The following is a 14,297-nucleotide window of genomic DNA, read 5'->3' as shown; positions in this document are numbered from 1 at the left end:
GAGGTTTGTTGTATACCTTCTCTTTGCATAAATGGAAAAATGTATAGTTTTCCTACATGTGGATTAAAATGTCGAAGAGTTCTAAAACCTAAATTAAAAAATGTAGCATGAAAATCTCCACATGGTACAAAGTACCTTATAACTTAATATTTTTAAAGAGATATCTCACCAAATACATAGTTACTTCAATAGTTAAATATGGACATAAAGACAATTGCTGTTAATCTGTCAGAAAAATTTCACTCAGAAAAAATATGATGGAGGGATTTTAAATAAAATATCTTTTTCTGAAATAGATCACTGTTGTATTTTTATTTTCTTCCAACCATATGTTTTGTGGAAATTTTGCTTTATGGTATGTACTTTGGAAACAAATGTATGTAATTTCAAGAAAATATCAGTAGTCAAGATAAAAGTAGAGAGAGAGTTCCGTGTTTTGGACATTTGTGAGTAACTCAGAGTTTACCATAAGCATTATTTCTCCAGAAATAATGGCCCTGTGTTGGTATAACATAAAAATGAGTCATTTTATTTAAAAACTCCATATTTGCAGACTCATTAGGAATTAGGTACCATACGTGGCTGAAGTTATATTTTTAAGAATTGATTGGCTAAAAAGTTAAAGGCAACATATGAGTACTTCTGTGGAGAAACAGAACAGAATCTCAATGCAGAAATCTGCTAACCAGCGGGGAGCATCAGATGTTTCTGATTCACTGGAAGCAGTGGGGAGCAAAACTTCCATGAGACAAACCCAGCTTTGCTAACAGTGCCCCAGGATATATTGGCAAATACGTCTGAAATATTGACTTTCATAAAATAGGCAAACTTACTTTGTTTGCACATTTCCTTTCACAACTATACTTAAGAATCTCTCCAAAGACAAAATATAAGAGTTTCCTCTTTGCCTTTGGTACACTGTGAAACATGACAGTGAATTGTAAAGAAATAGATATCTAAAAACAAAAGGAATAAATCCTGATCTGAAATCATAGAGAGTCACAGAATAACCAAATATGACTTTTAAACCTAATCTCCCTCTTTAAATATGTTTTTTATAGGAAAATAGATAAACGACTTTTCCAATGACTAAATTAATGACTAGTTCACAGATAAATCAGAAAGCAAAAAAAAAGAGATGCATATATTCCACTGAGAAACCATTTCTGAGAAATGGTCAGTTTGAATAAAGGTGATTTATTTCATGGTAAAAATATTTGTATGAAAATGCAAATAAAATATCCATGTCCTCTTATAGTAAGCATTCCATTCTTCCAAAGAAATATGTGTATCCTAATTTTCCCGTTTCACACCAAAACTTACAATCAGCATTCTTACTTTCTTTACAGCAACACTTCTAAAATTGCAATATTTAAATGGAACACCCAGACTCTTGTTAAAATGCAGGGGTTGGGTGGCACCTGAGTTTTCCAAATTTCTAACAAGTTCCCAAGTGCTTTCAAAGCTGGCCTTTTTCCAGACCATACTGAATAGCAAGGCTTTAGCATAGAGTTTCTCAATGGATATTCAAGGGGACACAGGAGTGCCCCCCAGTTGATGACAGCTGTGCCAAAATTATTGATATCCTTTGCTCTTGGTATTTCTGGGCGATGCCTGAGGCAGCCAGAGCTGGGGTTGATGGATTCCAGCTACCTAGAGCTTTATCCATGAACTATAGTAACACACACCTTATGTGTGTTCCTATAAGACTAAGTGCTGAAAAATTGCATGTATCAATATTGACATGGTGTTTTAGGAGAGAAAATTCTTACCAATTAGTAGTTATGCCCAATGAACCTTCCTTAATTAAAATATGACAAAAATATCTTCAATATAGGTTAATTTGGTGTTCTTGAAAAGATAATTTGGAATTATGACAGGCCCACTCAAAGTGGTTGTGGGGGTCTTTTGACTGGCTTTAATCTAATGCCTAGGACTTTACCTGGGAATTTTTTGAGGACAAGATTTTTAAAAATACTATTCTTTAACAATTCCTTAAAATTAGATTGAGTAGTTCTCTAAAAGCCCAGCTTTCTTGAATATATTGAAATCACTAAAAACAGGTGCACACTTTTTCCTTCTTGATTACAAAATGTATTTTTAGAGATTGTAACTTTGTAATCTATATCACATTCCCAACATTCTATAGGTTCCGATTATATCTTAAAAATTCATTTGCATATATAAAATATATATCATTTTGTTAGGAAACCGTTGACCTAAACAGCCCACTTTGGCCGGGCACAATGACGACCACTTGCATGAGCTGTCTCACAACAGGAAGTCACAATAAGGAACATGGTGCTGCTACCGAAAACTAACCAGGCGAATTTGGGAGGGGTTGAAAAGAGTGAGGAGATGCCAGCCCATAATATGTCCTACCAACCTCCCAGAATCCTTCTTGCTGGAATCCATCTTGGCTGAGAGATGGGCGGGGCCACCAGGAAGAATCCCGAGTCAGACCAATTATGGGCCAACCAAGATAATTGACCAGAGACAACCCAGAAACTAACCCCATTACCATAAAACCTGTGACTGGGAGCCAAGTGGCAGAGCAGTTCTTCTGGGTTCCCTTACCCCACTGCTCTCCACCTGGGCTCCCCTTCCCAATAAAGTCTTTTGCGTTGTCAATATGTGTGTCTCCTCAGACAATGCATTTTAGAGTGTTAGCTAAGAGCTCACTCTCGGGCCCTGGAAGGGGTCGCCTTTCCTGCAACAATTGGATTACTTTGGAGTTTTTTTAATATTCTAATGAAGGCACCTTTCTTTTATTAAATCATTGTTTTCTGTATCACAAAAGGAATATTCCTTGAATCAGATAGTAACAACCTCTGCAACAGAGACAAAAGACAGAACTTTTCAACTCACCAGGGCATAATTAAAGGCTATGAAGCCAGTCATAGGAGTACCCTTTACAGAATTTCATTTAAATAAAAGACAAAAAGAGGAAAATTATTCATACTGTTAAAGGTCTGGAAGTGGTTATCCTTGGGGCAAGTGACTGAAAGGGAGCAGCAAGAGACTTCTAAGTTGCTGGTAATGTTCTAGGTGATGTGTTCAGTTTGCTAAAAATCAGTATAATGTATCCTTATGGTATGCGTACCTTTCTGTCTTAATAAAATTTTAAATGTATGAATAATCATATTTTTTAAATTTAATTTTGGTTTTTCAGAGGTAGAGTGCTTTTTACTTAAAATATTTTAATTACTATTTATTTGCATGGTTTTATATCATGCATGGTTTTTGCTCTTTCATCAGTTATTGTACAGGTTATTTTCAGTAATAATCTTATGGGGATTTTCTGGATAATATTTAACAGTAAACTATCACTCAACAGTTGGAGGAATAATTGTGTTTGTGTTTGAGTATGTATATGTGGTGCATGTGTTTGGTAAAGGACAGGATATAAACACTTTCATTTAGCAAATTCTAATTGTAAACTTCAGATCTGCTTAGAGAGTAGGTTGCAACTAAAGATGTAGTGTTATGTTTTTGAAAAATTTGCAATGCTTTCCTAAATCTTTCTTTCCACAAACAAGTTTGATAGAGAATTGCACAACTGAGAACTTCCTGTCTGATGAAATGGCTGGTTCATCATGCAGAACGTCCTGGTAATAGGAATTATAAATCACTGAAAGATAGCTTGGCTTTGAGTCATTGAAACTCTACTATGAAATGCCCCCTTTAGTCAAGATAATGAGATCCACTGCACACTATAGGCTTTTTATGAAAATACACTTAAAGCCACTCTTTCCTGACATTTACTATGGTAATTAGGCATAGAACTGAAATACATTTCTGGCATCTAAGGCTGCTTTACCCTTACTGAGAAAAATAGCTTTTGAAAAATGTCTACTTTATGACATTTATGAATATCTTATACTATATGAATAGCTATGAATATCTATAAAGTAGAAAATATTCTACTTTATGAATATCTTCCAACAACCAAAAGTAGGGCAGTGGGGAACTTGGAGTAAATAAATGGCATTAGTATTCATTACAGTAAACATGAAACATTTTATCCTAAATGGATGGGGGGGATGTATAAGTGACCCTAAACAGTGGTTCCATATCAAAACAAAAAGAATGATATTTTTTGGAGAGTTTATTAAAGAATATTCAGCCTAACCCTTTATGCCCTAACTTAGATTTGAAGGACACCAAGAAACTATTTTTCCCAGAGAGAATCATTTAGCGGATCTGGAGTAAATCATCCCTATTCTGTTTCTCATTTGTGTCTGAGATGTTTGTACTTCATGAAAAGTTTGCCTTGAATAAGAACTTGGAGAAACAGGTAGAATTACATGTAAGTTTCATAAAGCACCAGAGTATTTAGAAGTAGCTACATTTCTGATAAAGTCCTCAGTTATATTTTTGCTTCAAAATTTAATTTATTGTAGGTTGAATAATGGCCTCCCAAATATCTCCATATCCTTATCCCAAGAACTCGTGTGTATTTTATCTTATTTGGAAGAAGGGACTTTTCAGAGGTGATTAAACCAATAATCTTAAAATTGGGAGATTATCTTGGATGATGCAGGTGGGCCTAATGTAATCACAAGGGTCTTTATGAGAGGGAGACAATAAAGTTAGGGTCAGGGAGAGAAGATATGAAGACAGAATCAGAAGTCAGAGAGGAAAGAAGATGCCACAATGTTTGGACTGAAAGATGGAGGTCGGTGGGTGGGGCATGAGCCAGGGAACATAGGCAAAATCTAGAAACTGGAAAACGCAAGGAAACAGACTCTCTTAAAGCCTCTAGAAGAAACCATCCCTGTGAACACCATGACCTTAGCCAAGTGAAACCGATTTTGGACTTTGAGCTTCCAGAACTGTAGGATAATACATTTGTTTTAAGTCACTAAATTTGTGGTAATTTGTTACAGTAGCAATAAGAAACTAATACACTTGGTAACCAGTAACTAATAACTTCCTACCAAGCCAGTCAATTATTTTACTCTTCATTACGTAACTGTATTTTACACAACTCACTCCTTTTGTAATTCTTTATTTAAAACCCAGTACCTTCTCTAATTGGTTCTTGCAGTGACTGCGCTTTGGTTTTTTTTAATGCCTCCGGGACTGGCAGATCCTTCTAATGCCTGCATTATATCTCTTTAGCTTACACCTGATTTCAGCTAGAGGTACTGAAAAATTCTGTGTGGATTCAGACTCATTTTGCACTGTCAGTGTCTCCCCCAGAGTGGTTGTTGCTTATCTTTCTGCATTTGCTCTGGGGCCTTATCTGGCACCTGGAACAAACTACACACCGACTACACACTTAAAGCCTACCAAACTTAACACCCCTGTAGAAGATAGTGTCTCTAGTGGCAGCCCTCAAATGGGGTGCAGGAGCCAGTAAATAAATATCCCAGCCACCAATATTTCAGGTAGATACTTGTGGATTTCATTCTGTAATTTTCTCAGATGTGGGAAGAAACAACTCCTACAGACTACAACAATGAACTTCATAGGACATCATCATTTTTGGCTTTTAACCCTGTCCTGTCCCATTCTTGCCACACACATACTCCTACTTCTTGTGATCACTTCTCAGTTAACTACCTGCACTAAGATCTTGTCTCAGGCTCTGCTTACAGTGAAACCTAAAGTAACGAACCAGGATAATGTCAACAGTCTTGAACACAGCAGTCAATCAAATGTTTCTCGGATGATTTGCATTTGAAAAACAACTGATTAATGAGAATGATTTAAAATACATTTTAAGAATTGTCTTGATTTTGTTTGGTACTTTTAATTATCTTCAATGATGATGATTTTTTCTTTCTGCATGTATGCATTTAACATTAACAAGAAGTATCATTAGCATGCTGTTAAAACTGTCCACAATGGAAGACATTTTAAAAATTTGCTTATTAGAGGTTGCTCTGACTTTATGTGTTATTTTTTAGATAGGCATTATACTGATTTTGTTAAAACATGTTTCATAAATAAATTATCTAATTTTCACTGAGACATGGCACTTCCTTGAAGGTCAGCTTATCTTAAACATTCCTTTGACTAAAAGAAGAAAATAATACATAACATGAAACGATCAATTCTAATCTTAGAATTAATGCTTTTCATACTTTCAATAGGCAGTGCTGAATGAACATTCATATAGTCAACAATTATTAAGTTAAAAAATACTCCTTTTTTATATATGTTTGATGATCACATGCAACCTTTTAATGCTCTCTTTAAAAAAGGCCATGAAAAAGCAACAGACTATGAATATATATACATGTATAGATAGATAGATAGATAGATAGATAGAGATAGATAAATAGATAGATAGATAGATATACATATATATGTTGCAGACCCTTGTATGGTCAGGCCACTCAAGGCAGCTGTTCGCTTGCTCTCTGTATATCCTCTGCCCGACCAGTGCCTGCTTTACCTAGACCCTACTCACAAGACTGACCTACCTATATACTTGCCCCAGGCCCCAGCTAGTGATTGTTGTTATCAAAGGGGCAGTGAGGGGCATACCCCTCTGCTAGTTTTCCTAGTAAACTAGCCAACCTGACAACATTTCCCCTATTCCTGGCAATCTCCCTTTCCCCCTTTTCAAAAGCAAAGACTTCTGCCTTGTCCTGCCCACCATTTGCAGTACAGGGTGGGGTGTAGCACCAGAAACTTGCTTCTGATGTGTAAGATCCTCCTGTCCATTAAACCACTGATGTCTTTGTTGCTAACTCAGGGCTCTTTCTTAGGTCTTAAAGCTGGGAAAGTACAGGCTTTGTAGGCCTGAGGGGTACAGCCCAACAATCCTGAATTACAATTCTTTGCTGATTCTGAATAAGCCCATGTTTGCTAGAAAAATATCTGTCAGTCTATTCTTTTCAGGTCAACAGCTCATAAAAACATATGTAAAAAATTACTACTTATGAAACTGAGCAGGACCCTGCAGGGATCCAGGGCACAGAAGCCTTTCCTTGTCTCCCATTCCTGTTTGACTCCAGCCTCTGTGACCTTCCCTAGTTCTAAAGGGCAGATTTAAACAGTTGCTAATAGGGAAAAGAGGGGATGCAGAGGCACCAGAGGAACAGTCAAGAAACAGTAGTGCAGCCTTGGAGCAGGGTCCTGGTTCTGCCTCAAGGGAGACACATATCAAGCTCTTTATAGAACTAAAACCTCCAACAAATAAAGATGTCAGCATTCTTCATTGCAAATTAAAGGAACCAGAGAAATTCTTCAAGAAGACCACCTGAGGCCAGATTAAAGGAACCACAGAAACTCATCAGATTACCTGAGACTGGATTAAAGAAATGCAGACCCTGCACACACCCTAATCTTATCAGCAACTCCAGGCTTGAACTGATTGTTATAAAACTCCTCACTACACCCTCTCAGGTTGGGACAAAAAGTTTTTGAGGGCAGGAGTCCAATGTGTCCCCCTTTGCCTGGCAAAGTAATAAAGCTATTCTTTTCTACTTCACCCAAAACTCTGCCTCTGAGATTTGATTCGACACTGGTGCATAGAAACCAAGATTTTGGCATCAAATTTGGCATCCAACATGGGGCTGACTTGGGGACAGTCCCTCATGGGGGACCCCTGGCTTGATCGGATGGTCTGAGGTCTTCTCCATGCTGGCCTCTTCTGAGAGAGCAGAGGGTTGGAGAATTCCTTCAGAGAGCAGAGAGCTTGGGACACTTGCCTGGAAAGGCCAAGCCACAGTCATACCTTGTCCACCATCCCAGAAGCTGGAACTCCAAGGCGGGAGTAGACAGGGGAAGAGGGACTGCCCTAGTAGCTGCTGAGGCCATCTTTGCCTTAAGTACAGTCCTCTCTACCTGGACTACCCTGGACTTGCTACTCCGAGGAATTATTTTGGGGAAGCAGAAAAGTAGCATCTAGGATGTCATGACACCTTGTCTAGTGTGTGGTAGACAAGCACTTCAAGGCCCCTTTTGCCCCTGTTTGGGAGGTCCTTGGTTCCCATTTAGGGGGTTTTCCATTCTGGAGGATCTCACTTGGAAGGCTCGCTGTTTGAACAGAAATCACAGTCTAAGTTGGAACTTTGAAGCTGATTTTGTTTTGGTTTCTGTTTGGTTTTTGGTTTGAGGCTTCCATTGCTTGCAAGGATTTGGTTTGTTCTTAGTCTGTGCATGAGTGTTCTGTTGATCAAATATGAAAAACACTTCTTTAATTCCATTCAATAGCCCCCTGAGGAAAATCCTGGAAGACTGTGTACCTATAGTTATAAGCCAATGACTAAGAAAAGAATGAAATTCTATCATAATTCTGTCTGGCCAACGTATGTTCTTGAACATGAGGAATGGTGGTTTTGAATGGTAGTTTAAATTACTATTTTATCCTTCAGCTAGAGTTGTTTTGTCACAGGAATTGAAAGGCAGCAGAGGTTCCATATGCAGTTACATAATAAAGAAAGTGAGCAACTAGGTAATAGGCAGATGGTACATAGAGGAAAGAAAGTCATTTTGTCCTAGAGCTGGTTGGATACAAAAGGTGATGGAAAGTTTGTGAAAAAGGGACACTGATAAAAGAGTTGTACATGATCAGGATATTCTATGATTGGATTAAATCTAGTTGCATAAATGGATTTTGTTGGGAGTGGGCTAGGACAAGACTGGATCTAGTTTCTCCCTCCAAAGTTTTCTTGGAATACTGCTTTTGATAACAGTTTATGAGTCTCTTTGTCTTTAAGTAATCTGTATATGCCTTTGAAATCTTTTCACTTTGGTTAAGTAAATAAGTATTGTTTGGCAGATACTAACAGTTCTTTTGACCTCCAGGTAACTTTGAGATGCTTCAGAGCAACCCTGAGGCATCTCAGAGAAATACTAAATTAACATGTCAAATTACATGGGAAGAACTGTCAAGCGCTGCCAGCTTTGCCCTTGTTAGGGAAGTTAATAAAAGTAGAAAGAACGGAGTAAGCCCAGCACGTCTTGAGAACCAACAGATAAGGAAGGGAGTAAGTCCGGCAGGTCTTGAAAACCATTAAAGGGAGTAAGTCACGAAGCTTCCTGGGCCCTGGGAATCTGGCCAGTTCCCAGGGATCAGCGAACATGCTGAGACTTACGATTAGAAATACAAGCATTTAACATAATAGCCAGGGCTGCACATTTGCATGTAAGCTGATGATTATCCGCTTGCGGCTTGGTGATAAAAGCAGGGTTCCTTTGGACTCGGAAGTCTCACCCGTGGGGTGGGCACACCGCCCGGGACCTTCCCAACTGGGACTCCAGATTGCTGTTCCAGGGGATTCCCAGCATTGGTTGGATCTGGATGAAGTTCTCCCAGATTGGTGACGTATGTGCTTCTGTCTCTACATATATTGCTTGTTCTCCCGACCTGGTGATGCAAATTCTCCCAGGTTGATGCTGTTGCTTGTTCTCTCAATTTGGTGATGAATGTTCTCTCAAACTAGTAAAACACCTGGTGATGTAAGTGCTCCCAAATTGATGATGTATGTACATATATATAGATATTGCTTGTCCTTATACTGTAACCTACTACTAATATAATAATTTTCCTTATTTCTTGCTTACTGAAGTGTGGAGTGGTTATTTTGCCAGTGAATCCTCTGAACCTGAAACCTGCAATAAGTCTTTCAGCAGAACATAAGTCTTTCAGCAAAACAGCCCTTACTGATGGCCGCATCTAGAGAAGCGGCCTGAGACACCTCGCTGTAGCCTCCATCAGCGCTACGCAGAACATCTGCATCCATCTGTCCTCTGCTGCCAACAAAGGAAATAGCAGAAAGGGAGTAATCCACTTTAGCAGCCCCAGGTTATGAACTAGGGCTAGCATGGCTTCCTCCTCAAAGACCCACCAGGGCAACCATTTTGGCCAGTTTCCCCCCCACCCCTTATGGGGGAGAGCAAACCATTAGAACAGTTCCTTTTGTGCCAGTTGCCAGTGGGAACAAACAGAAAAGAAAGGATTCCCAAAACAGAGGAATCTGAATACAGTGGAAGAGGAGATGAACGAAAGCCCCTTGGTGTTTTTAGAACGAGTGTATCAGGCCTACAGGAAATACACAGATTTAGACCCCAAAGACCCTAAAAAAATGAAAATGAAAAGCAGCTTTCATGTCTGGAAGCACCCCTGGAGAATGCTTTTAAGATTCCAACAGTCTCTTGAACCATCAAAGGAAGAAGAAACCAAGATGATCCCGGAGAAGATCACAGAAAAACTGAGTAAGGCTGTCGGGGCTGACAGGGCACCTGGACAGGCCAGATTCGCCGCCGCAATCTCTGTCACTGTAAAAAGCCTCATCCAAGGAGAAAAAAACAGTACCCTCTCAAGAAAGAGGCCACACAAGGAATCCAGCTGGTTTTAAATTAATGTCTAAAGTATGGATTAATTAGATGCTGCAGGTCTCCTTATAATACTCTTATTCTTCTGGTCAAGAAACCTCACACCAATGAATACTGATTCATTAAGGATCTGTGAGCCACAAATGAAAGTTTAGGACATTCACCCTACAGTTCCAAACTCATATATCTTGCTCACAAAGATACTTGAAGATTATGAATCATTCACGGTATTAGATTTGAAAGATTTCTTTTTCTGTATTCCAGTAGAAAAGAATAACACAGTTCAAGGGCAGGAACCCTCTGTGTCCCCATTTGCCTGGCAAAACAATAAAGCTATTCTTTTCTTTTTAAAAAAAATTTAATAATTATTTATTATTTACAGTTATAGGAAACAAATTTGCATACATGTTTGTTGCTGTGATATATGAGAGACTGACCAATAAAAGATTGTCAAGCATAAAAATATCAATGTATTACAGCAGAATAAAATTCTGTGGGGGAAGTGAAATGGAAATATACTTTGAAGGAGTAAAAGGAATGATGTAAAATGTCTGATTCTTAAAGAGCTTGTCTTGTACTTTTAAAATGGATGATGGTGGCTGTCACATCATAATGTTTTTTTTTTCAACATATTTATTGGAGTATAATTTCTCTACAATGGTGCGTTAGCTTCTGCTGTATAACAAAGTGAATCAGCCATACGTATACACATATCTCCTTATCACCTCTCTCTTGCATCTCTCTCCCACCCTCCCTATCCCACCCCTATAGGTGGTCACAAAGCACCGAGCTGATCTCCCTGTTCTATGCAGCTGCTTCCCACCAGAGATCCATTCTACATTTGGTAGTGTATATATGTCAATGTCACTCTCTCAGCTCGTCCCAGCCCACCCCTCCTGCCCGCCATGTTCTCAAGTCCACTCTCCACGTCTGCGTCTTTATCCCTGTCCTGCCCCTAGGTTCTTCAGAACCTTTTTTTTTTTTTTTTGGATTCCATATATATGTGTTAGCATACAGTATTTGTTTTTCTCTTTCTGACTTACTTCACTCTGTATGACAGATGCTAAGTCCATCCACCTCACTGCAAATAACAAAATTTCATTTTCCTTTATGGCTGAGTAATATTCCATTGTATATATGTGCTACATCTTCTTTATCCATTCTTCTGTCAATGGACACTTAGGTTGCTTCCATGTCCTGGCTATTGTAAATAGTGCTGCAATGAACATTACAGTATATGACTATTTTTGAATTATGGTTTTCTCAGGGTATATGCCCAGTAGCGGGATTGCTGGGTCGTATGGTAGTTTATTTTTAGTTTTTTAAGGAAACTCCATTCTGTTCTCCATAGTGGCTGTGTCAATTTACATTCCCACCAACAGTGCAAGAGGGTTCCCTTTTTTCCACACCCTCTCCAGCATTTACTGTTTGTAGATATTTTGATGATGGCCATTCTGACCGGTGTGAGGTGATGCCTCATTGTAGTTTTGATTTGCATTTCTCTAATGATTAGTGATATTGAGCATCCTTTCATGTGTTGGTTGGCAATCTATATATCTTCATTGGAGAAATGTCTATTTAGGTCTTCTGCCCATTTTTGGATTGGGTTTTTTGTTTTGTTGATATTGAGCTGCATGAGCTGCTTGTATATTTTGGAGATTAATCCTTTGTCAGTTGCTTCGTTTGCAAGTATTTTCTCCCATTCAGAGGGTTGTCTTTTCGTCTTGTTTATGTTTTCCTTTGCTGTGCAAAAGCTTTTAAGTTTCATTAGGTCCCATTTGTTTATTTTTTTTTTTATTTCCATTTCTCTAGCAGGTGGGTCAAAAAGGATCATGCTATGATTTATGTCATGGAGTGTTCTGCCTCTGTTTTCCTCTAAGAGTTTTAAAGTGTCTGGCCTTACATTTAGATATTTAATCCATTTTGAATTTATTTTTGTATACGGTGTTACGGAGTGCTCTAATTTCATTCTTTTACATGTAGCTCTCCAGTTTTCCCAGCACCACTTATTGAAGTGGCTGTCTTTTCTCCATTGTATCTTCTTGCCTCCTTATCAAAGATAAGGTGACCATATGTGTGTGGGTTTCTCTCTGGGCTTTCTATCCTGTTCCATTGATCTATAATTCTGTTTCTGTGCCAGTACCATACTGTCTTGATTACTGTAGCTTTGTAGTATAGTCTGAAGTCAGGTAGCCTGATTTCACCAGCTCCATTTTTCTTTCTCAAGATTGCTTTGGCTATTCGGGGTCTTTTGTGTTTCCATACAAATTGTGAAATTTTTTGTTCAAGTTCTGTGAAAAATGCCTTTGGTAGTTTGATAGGGATTGCATTGAATCTGTAGATTGCTTTGGGTAGTATAGTCATTTTCACAGTGTTGATTCTTCCAGTACAAGAACATGGTATATCTCTCCAACTGTTTGTATTGTCTTTAATTTCTTTCATCAGTGTCATAGTTTTCTGCATACAGGTCTTTTGTCTCCTTAGGTAGGTTTATTCCTAGATATTTTTTGTTGCTGTTGTTGCAGTGGTAATTGGGAGTGTTTCCTTAATTTCTCTTTCAGATTTTTCATCATTAGTGTATAGGAATGCAAGAGATTTCTGTGCATTAATTTTGTATCCTGCTACTTTACCAAATTCATTGATTAGCTCTAGTAGTTTTCTTGTAGCATCTTTAGGATTCTCTGTGTATTGTATCATGTCATCTCCAAACAGTGACAGTTTTACTTCTTCTTTTCTGATTTGGATTCCTTTTTTTTCTTTTTCTTCTCTGATTGCTGTGGCTAAAACTTCCAAACTTATGTTGAATAACAGTGGTGAGTGGGTAACCTTGTCTTATTCTGATCTTAGTGGAAATGGTTTCAGTTTTTCACCACTGAGAATGATGTTGGCTGTGGGTTTATCATATATGGTCTTTATTATGTTGAGGTAAGTTCTCTCTATTCCTACTTTCTGGAAGATTTTTATCATAAATGGGTGTTGAATTTTGTCAAAAGCTTGTTCTACATGTATTGAGATAATCATATGGTTTTTCTCCTTCAATTTGTTAATAGGGAGTATCACATTGATTGATTTGCATATATTGAAGAATCCTTGCATTCCTGGGATAAAGCCCTCTTGATTATGATGTATGATCCTTTTTATGTGCTGCTGGATTCTGTTTGCTAGTATTTTGTTGAGGAATTTTGCATCTATGTTCATCAGTGATATTGGCCTGTAGTTTTCTTTTTCTGTGGCATCTTTGTCTGGTTTTGGTATCAGGGTGATGTTGGCCTCATAGAATGAGTTTTGGAGTGTTCCTCCCTGTGCTATATTTTGGAAGAGTTTGAGAAGGATAGGTGTTAGCTCTCCTCTAAATGTTTGATAGAATTCATCTGTGAAGCCATCTGGTCCTGGGCTTTTGTTTGTTGGGAGATTTTTAATCACAGTTTAAATTTCAGTCATGGAAGGTTGTGCTTTTCTAAGAATTTGTCTATTTCTTCCAGTTTGTCCATTGTATTGGCATATAGTTGCTTGTAGTAATCTCTCATGATCCTTTGTATTTCTGCAGTGTTAGTTGTTACTTCTCCTTTTTCATTTCTAATTCTATTGAATTGAGTCTTCTCCCTTTTTTTCTTGATGAGTCTGGCTAATTGTTTATCAATTTTGTTTATTTTCTCAAAGAACCAGCTTTTAGTTTTATTGATCTTTGCTATTTCTTTCCTTTTGCTATCTTTGGGGGATTTTTTGTTATTCTTTCTCTAATTGCTTTAGGTGTAAAGTTAGGTTGTTTCTTTGAGATTTTCCTTGTTTCTTGAGGTAGGATTGTATTGCTATAAACTTCCCTCTTAGAACTGCTTTTGCTGCATCCCATAGGTTTTGGGTTGTCATGTTTTCATTGTCATTTGTTTCTAGGCATTTTTTGATTTGCTCTTTGATTTCTTCAGTGATCTCTTGGTTATTTAGTAGCGTATTGTTTACCCTCCCTGTGTTTGTATTTTTTACAGTGTTTTTTTCTGTAATTG

The sequence above is a fragment of the Mesoplodon densirostris genome, chromosome 17 (genome assembly GCF_025265405.1).
Source record: "Mesoplodon densirostris isolate mMesDen1 chromosome 17, mMesDen1 primary haplotype, whole genome shotgun sequence".
NCBI classification, from domain to species: Eukaryota; Metazoa; Chordata; class Mammalia; order Artiodactyla; family Ziphiidae; genus Mesoplodon; species Mesoplodon densirostris.
Note: the sequence above shows the minus strand (reverse complement) of the source record.